The sequence below is a fragment of the Triticum dicoccoides genome, chromosome 4A, assembly GCF_002162155.2.
Source record: "Triticum dicoccoides isolate Atlit2015 ecotype Zavitan chromosome 4A, WEW_v2.0, whole genome shotgun sequence".
NCBI lineage: Eukaryota > Viridiplantae > Streptophyta > Magnoliopsida > Poales > Poaceae > Triticum > Triticum dicoccoides.
In genome coordinates, this window is record NC_041386.1 from 653,453,648 (window position 1) to 653,459,914 (window position 6,267).

The following is a 6,267-nucleotide window of genomic DNA, read 5'->3' on the forward strand; positions in this document are numbered from 1 at the left end:
TCTCCGGCAGGCCGCAGTCAATGCTTATGAAATCTGTATTGTATTAGTGTAATAATGTCAGAAAATGTAAGGAACAAGGACGGATTTGATGGAACAACGTTTGTGCGGCTAGCTGGTGCCGTACTACATGCATGGCCACCATCGTTCTCACATGTGTGGAAGAGCTAGCGTACACGGGCTCACCTGAGCTATCGAGCTGGGCATGGACTTGAAGAGCAGGACCGAGAAGGAGCAACAAGAGCCACCGGACCGCCATTGCTCTCGGCCATGGTCCTCTTTCCATGGTGCTGGAACACCAGCTAGAACTAGAACGCAATATGTGTGCGTCCAACACCACATGTTGATCAGTTTATATAGATAGAAGCTAGGCTGTTGTTCTTGCCCACTAGCTACATCTGGGCGTAGGTGATCCCGTACGCCATCCGCCCGTAAGTGTAGCATTACTGATCAACATGGAATGGGATGACTTATTATACGCGTGTGGGTCGACCACCTTGCTGGGCGCATAAATGCATGCATGCATGCATGGCGTTGGATATGTGTCGCCGCCGCTCGACGTGCATAGAGGCGTTATTAACTTGCCACTTGCCACATGGTGGTTGGCTGGCCGCCGCTCGACGTGCATAGAGGACTGGCTCCACATATATATCAGCACGGTGGCCTGTCGTCCAGGGGCATATATTAAGCATATATTCAACGAAAGTGCGGGCGACTCAGCCCACCGAAATCTAACTCATTCATTAGCATCGGGATCCACATCTACTATATTAGCCTGTCAGTATCAGTCTGGTCACAATGGGCAAGAACATAAGCTAGTAACTTACACACTTCCCTAGACTATGTTACTACCTTCATAATGGGTAGGACATCTATGTAGTGTCATGCAACGATGTATTTATCAGGTTATAGACTCATTGTTTTTTGGAGTGTGTGATGTTCCGATAACTTAGCTAGTTACCACAAGCACTTCTCTCTTCATTAAATATGTGCCACATAAGCAAAGTTGTATTGGAATGTGTGATGTTACTCCTAAGTTCCTCCCCATTGTGACCAACCTTACTAGTTTATGCGGCATGTATCTCTCATATGCTAGGCTGGTATTCAATGTGCTGACATTGTCAGGTACAGTCCACAACCCAGCTATCTCAACAACCACCTTGCAAAACTTAATGCTATCAATGTATCTGCGCTCCCCACCCACCCCTCTCTTCTCCCTGCCACTGACCTTCTTCCTCAGGACACCTATTCTTCCAAGTCAAATCCTTCCCCTGAATCATCTTCTATAGTTCCTACATCTTCTTCCCCACTTATGCTTGCTACATGTAGCAAAGCCCTGAGGACTCAGAAAGACCATGTCCGTATTGGTATCTAGAGCCTCGACGATCTACGATCTACGATGACGGAAGTGACGCTGAGTCGGTCAATTCCGGCAACGGCGGTTCCAAGGCGAACAAGAAAGACGACAATGTGAAGAAGGGCGGCAAGTCAGCAACAAGTGGTGGCGGAACGGGCGGCGCCAACGTACAGGCGCATTGCAACATCCCCATCCAGTACCTGATGCTCACCGACGCCAACTACGGCGTGTGGGCGGTGAAGATGAAGATCATTCTCCGAACCCTTCGAGTGTGGGAGGCCATCACGGATGGCGACGTCGACAAGGAGTGCGACGAAGGTGCCATGGCCGCCATAGCCCAGTCTGTGTCGGATTCCATGCTGATGACATTGGCGGAGTTTGAAACAGCAAGAGAGGCATGGAACACACTCAAAGAGATGAGGATCGGAGAAGATCGTGTCACGAAGGCTCGGGGCACAAGTGCTGAAGCGCCAATTTCACAAGTTGCAGATGGAGGAAACTGAATCGGTGAACGACTATGCCATGCGTCTGACTACATTGGTGGGAGAGATCCGCGCGCTTGGTGCAAAGCTCGAGGAGACCAAGATTGTGGAGAAGTTTTTCAGTTTGGTGACTGATAAATTCACGTACATCACCGGCACGCTCGAGCAGCTTTACGACATCGACGACATGACCATAACGGAGGCGATTGGACGCTTGCGGACATGGGAAGAGAATGATCGTGGCTGTCGGAAAGGCAAAGGAGGAGGTGGTGACCAACTCATGTACTCGCACGCAGATTGGGAGTCCCCAAGTAGCAAAGGAAGGCGCAACGTCTGTGAAGGCTCAAACAACACGAAGAGCGGTGGACAAACCGAAAAAGGCAAGCCACAAGGTCGTGGTAACACTAGTAGGAAAACACCTATTAGTCTCGGTTCGTAAGGGTCTTTAGTCCCGGTTCATGAACCGGGACTAATGGGTCGTTACTAATACCTCCACCCATTAGTCCCGGTTCAAACACGAACAGTGACCAATGTGCCTCCACGTGGCCTGTGCGCTAAGCCCAGTCAGGGGGGCCTTTGGTCCCGGTTGGTGGCACCAACCGGGACCAAAAGTCCATGTTTTTTTAGAAAGGTGGCTGCTTTAGGGGTTTTGGGGGTTATTTTTAGGTTGTTATTAGCTAGCTAATAGAGAGAAGTGTCCTCTCTTATATCTTCGTCATTGGTTTACCAACGTTGCTGCTATATATGTTCATTTCACCCGCTGATATAATAACTCATGCATGCTCGCATCATACATCATCATATATAATAACAAGTCCTACTAATCATGCATCATCATGCAACTTCTACTCGTTATTAATAATAAGTCATACGATCATCATCCTCATAGTCATCGAACCCAACCCTACATAATTGTTCTTAGCACATGATCATCAGTATCAGGTATGACCTAAACACCCTTAAGGTAAAATAGCATAAAACAATATAGACCCTGACTCTCCATTATGAAAAATGACGATCATCCTGTCTCCAATTCTTGCCTTTCGCTGCTTTTTGCTTCCAAGAAGCTCCCTACGACTGTCCATATATTTTTTCCATTCTTTGATTGTGATGTCTCCACTTCTTTTAGAAACCCGGTATGGACAGTTGAGATTCGTAGGAAGACCTGGTTGTATGTTCAAAACATGAAGGGCACCGTGCGTATACATCAGATGAGGCACACAATCATTCGGGATTATCTGTTGAAAAACATAGTAATAACTTCGTAGTTAGCAATGATGTACTAGTTCTAGAAGTGTGCAAAAAGATGCACGGATGTCGTAATGGTAAAAAATCTTAACAGGGTATCTCCATGGTAGTTATCGTAGTTCAACACGTGCACTAGTGGCACGTATTGACCATAATGTTGAGGAGTTTGATTGTAGATATTGTAATTCTCAAGATCAGTACAAAATGCGACCAGATGATTTTTCTCCTGATAAGTTAATTCGGAGCCTTCGGTGTAGTAGGTTCTGTCTACCATCTTCCGCACATTCTTTGAAGAATGAAAATAAGCTGTCAATGGAAATAAGTTGTCAACTATTTTGAAATAAACAATATAAATTACTTAATAACTATGTTAAGCTCACATGGGGGAAGAATTGGAGGTGTATCCACAAGGACGCAAATCGAAGGTCTCTCTTGCTCGATTGTAGGATCACCAAGATCCATGGTGACAAGCATACCCTCATCAAAACCATACATCTTGCAAAGTGCTTCCCAATTTTTGCAACCAAAATGGGTTACACTTTGAGCATTGTACAACTTTACTTGAAAATCCACACCATGATGGGTACTTAGGATAATTTTTTTTATTTCCATACTTTCATGGTCTTCAAAACCCATCCTCTCCAAGACATAGCGTCTTGCAAAGCATGGGATAAGCTAGTCGAATTGGAAAAGATGAAAAATACACGTTAAAATAGTTAAAGTCGTGCTTAATTACGAAAAAACTATTGTCGTCGTTGCGTACCGTATGAACATCGAAGGTCTTCTCGAGCTTAATGCTGAAGCGCCGATCTTCGTCCAGCTCAATGAACCTGTCGCACATATCTCGGTCGTCGTGGCACCAGTCGCACTCCCCCGGGCGGTTTTCGTGGTCCGGGTACGACATTTCCGGCCTATGTTCATAATTCAAATATTAAACTAGATGATTATTATTAATCATGTGTTAACTATCGGTGATGTACGTAACTCCTCCTTTCATTCCCGAGTGCATTATTACACCAAATTGTCTAGCAGACGAGAATGAAGGAGAACTTATCCAATATGAGCATTCAATAAGCAAAACCCAAATCATAAAATAAGCAAAACCAAATCATAAAATAAAGTAGTATTCAAATTAGCATGCATTCAATAATTATAAGCAAAAGTATATCATCTCTTGGTGTCCGTACATTTTCGAATATTATCACTAATATAGCATCACTAATACAACTAGAACCGTAGCGCCCGACGGGTATCGTCGCGGGCGGTGGACACCCAAAGATAAGGAACCATCACAGGATCATAGCTCCAGTGAGATCCCTGAAGAACCTGCCAGGTATTGTCGAACCTGCCCTCCAATGCAACCATGTAGCGACGGACGTGCTCGTCCTCCTCGCTGACACGGTGACGTACCACCTCCGCGGTGTCCGGAAGCCTCAGCACGCGACCGCCACCAAACAAGGATCGGGTCAACAACGGGCTGCCTCCTCATCAACCTACGTCCCCCGGAAGGTAGCACCTCCCAATACCAGCCCGGCGGAGCCCAGTCCCGAACATGGCCCTGATCAAGCAGGCCTCCACCGCCGAGTCGACGACGACGAGGATGCGGGATAGGCATCGCCGACGTCGATGCGGGAACTACTTCTATATATAGTTAAATAAAGTAGTTTTATTAATTAAATCAACTATCTAGTTCAACTACTAAACACTTACTATAAATAAATAAAGTAGTACTTACTAAAAACAAACTCTATATATAGTAAAATAAATTAGTTTATTAAATCAACTAGCTAGTTCAACTACATATGAAGCACTTACTATAAATAAAATAAAATAGTACTTACTAAAAATAAACTACTATTTTTCTAACTAATTATATTAAACACTTTCTCTTCTTATTTTTTTCCTTTTTCTAAATACCATGAACAAAAAACCATTAAAATTCTATGAACAAAATTAATTACACAATCTAAATATCACCAAAAAAAATTATTAACAATAATATCATCAAACATGCATATATATTCAACAATAATATCACCAAAAAAATCTAACACGATATGAACAAATTAATTACACAATCTAAATTAACATACTATGAACTACATATCTAAATTATTACACATTTAATCTAACAAAAAAATCTATGAACTACAAAAAAATCTAACAAGAATCATAAAAAGTTGCTCATGGCGACGGCGACGGCGACGGCGAGGTGCGGCGCGGGGCGGCGACGGCGTCGGAGCGGCGCGGGCCGGGGTGGCGACAGCGGGGCGGGGCGGCGACGGCGTCGGGGCGGGGCGGCGACGGCGAGGTGGCGGCAGGGGACGGCGCGCGGCGTCGGGAGAGGAGGAGGAGAGATCGAAGTGGGGATGCGGTTCTGAAATTTTCCTAAGTGCTACTTATATAGCAAAGGCTTTGGTCCCGGTTCATGGCACAAACCGGGACCAATGCCCCTTTAGTCCCGGTTGGTGGCACCAACCGAGACCAAAGCCCTCTTTTCAGCAGCCCAAAGGGCGGGAAACAAAGACCTTTGGTCCCGGTTGGTGCCGCCAACCGGGACTAAAGATGCGCATTGGTCCCGGTTTGAGCCACCAACCGGGACTAAAGAGAGGCATTGGTCCCGGTTTGCGCCACCAACCGGTACCAATGGACCCGTCTAATTACTTATTTATTTTCTGCAGCTGTTTTTTAGTTCATTCTTTCTGCAGCTGTTTTTTTAGTCCCACCTCGCCAAGCGAGAGGCACTCGCAGCTGTTTATAAGCCCTGAGCGCAGAGACGATGAAGAAGAGGCTCAATGCTCAACTGCATGTTGGTTAGCTTCAAGCCTTGAGGAATAGGGTAGACTGCACGGAGCTATGTGCAGTGCAGTTGACACTATTCCGAAAGGCTTGAAGCAAATTAACGAGCATTGCGCCTCTTTTTATTTTTAATGACTTTTTACAACTCAGAAATAAATAGAAAAAATATATATTTCAAAAAAGAAAAAAACTATATAAAAAACTACTCAGAAATAAATAGAAGAAAAAATAGTTGTGATTCACTTTACTAAAAAAATGAGCATAGATGCTTATTTTTAATGACTTATTACCACTCAAAAATAAATAGAAAAAAATAAATGTAGCAGAAAAGAAAAAAACTATATAAAAAACTATTCAGAAATAAATAGAAGAAAAAATAGTTTT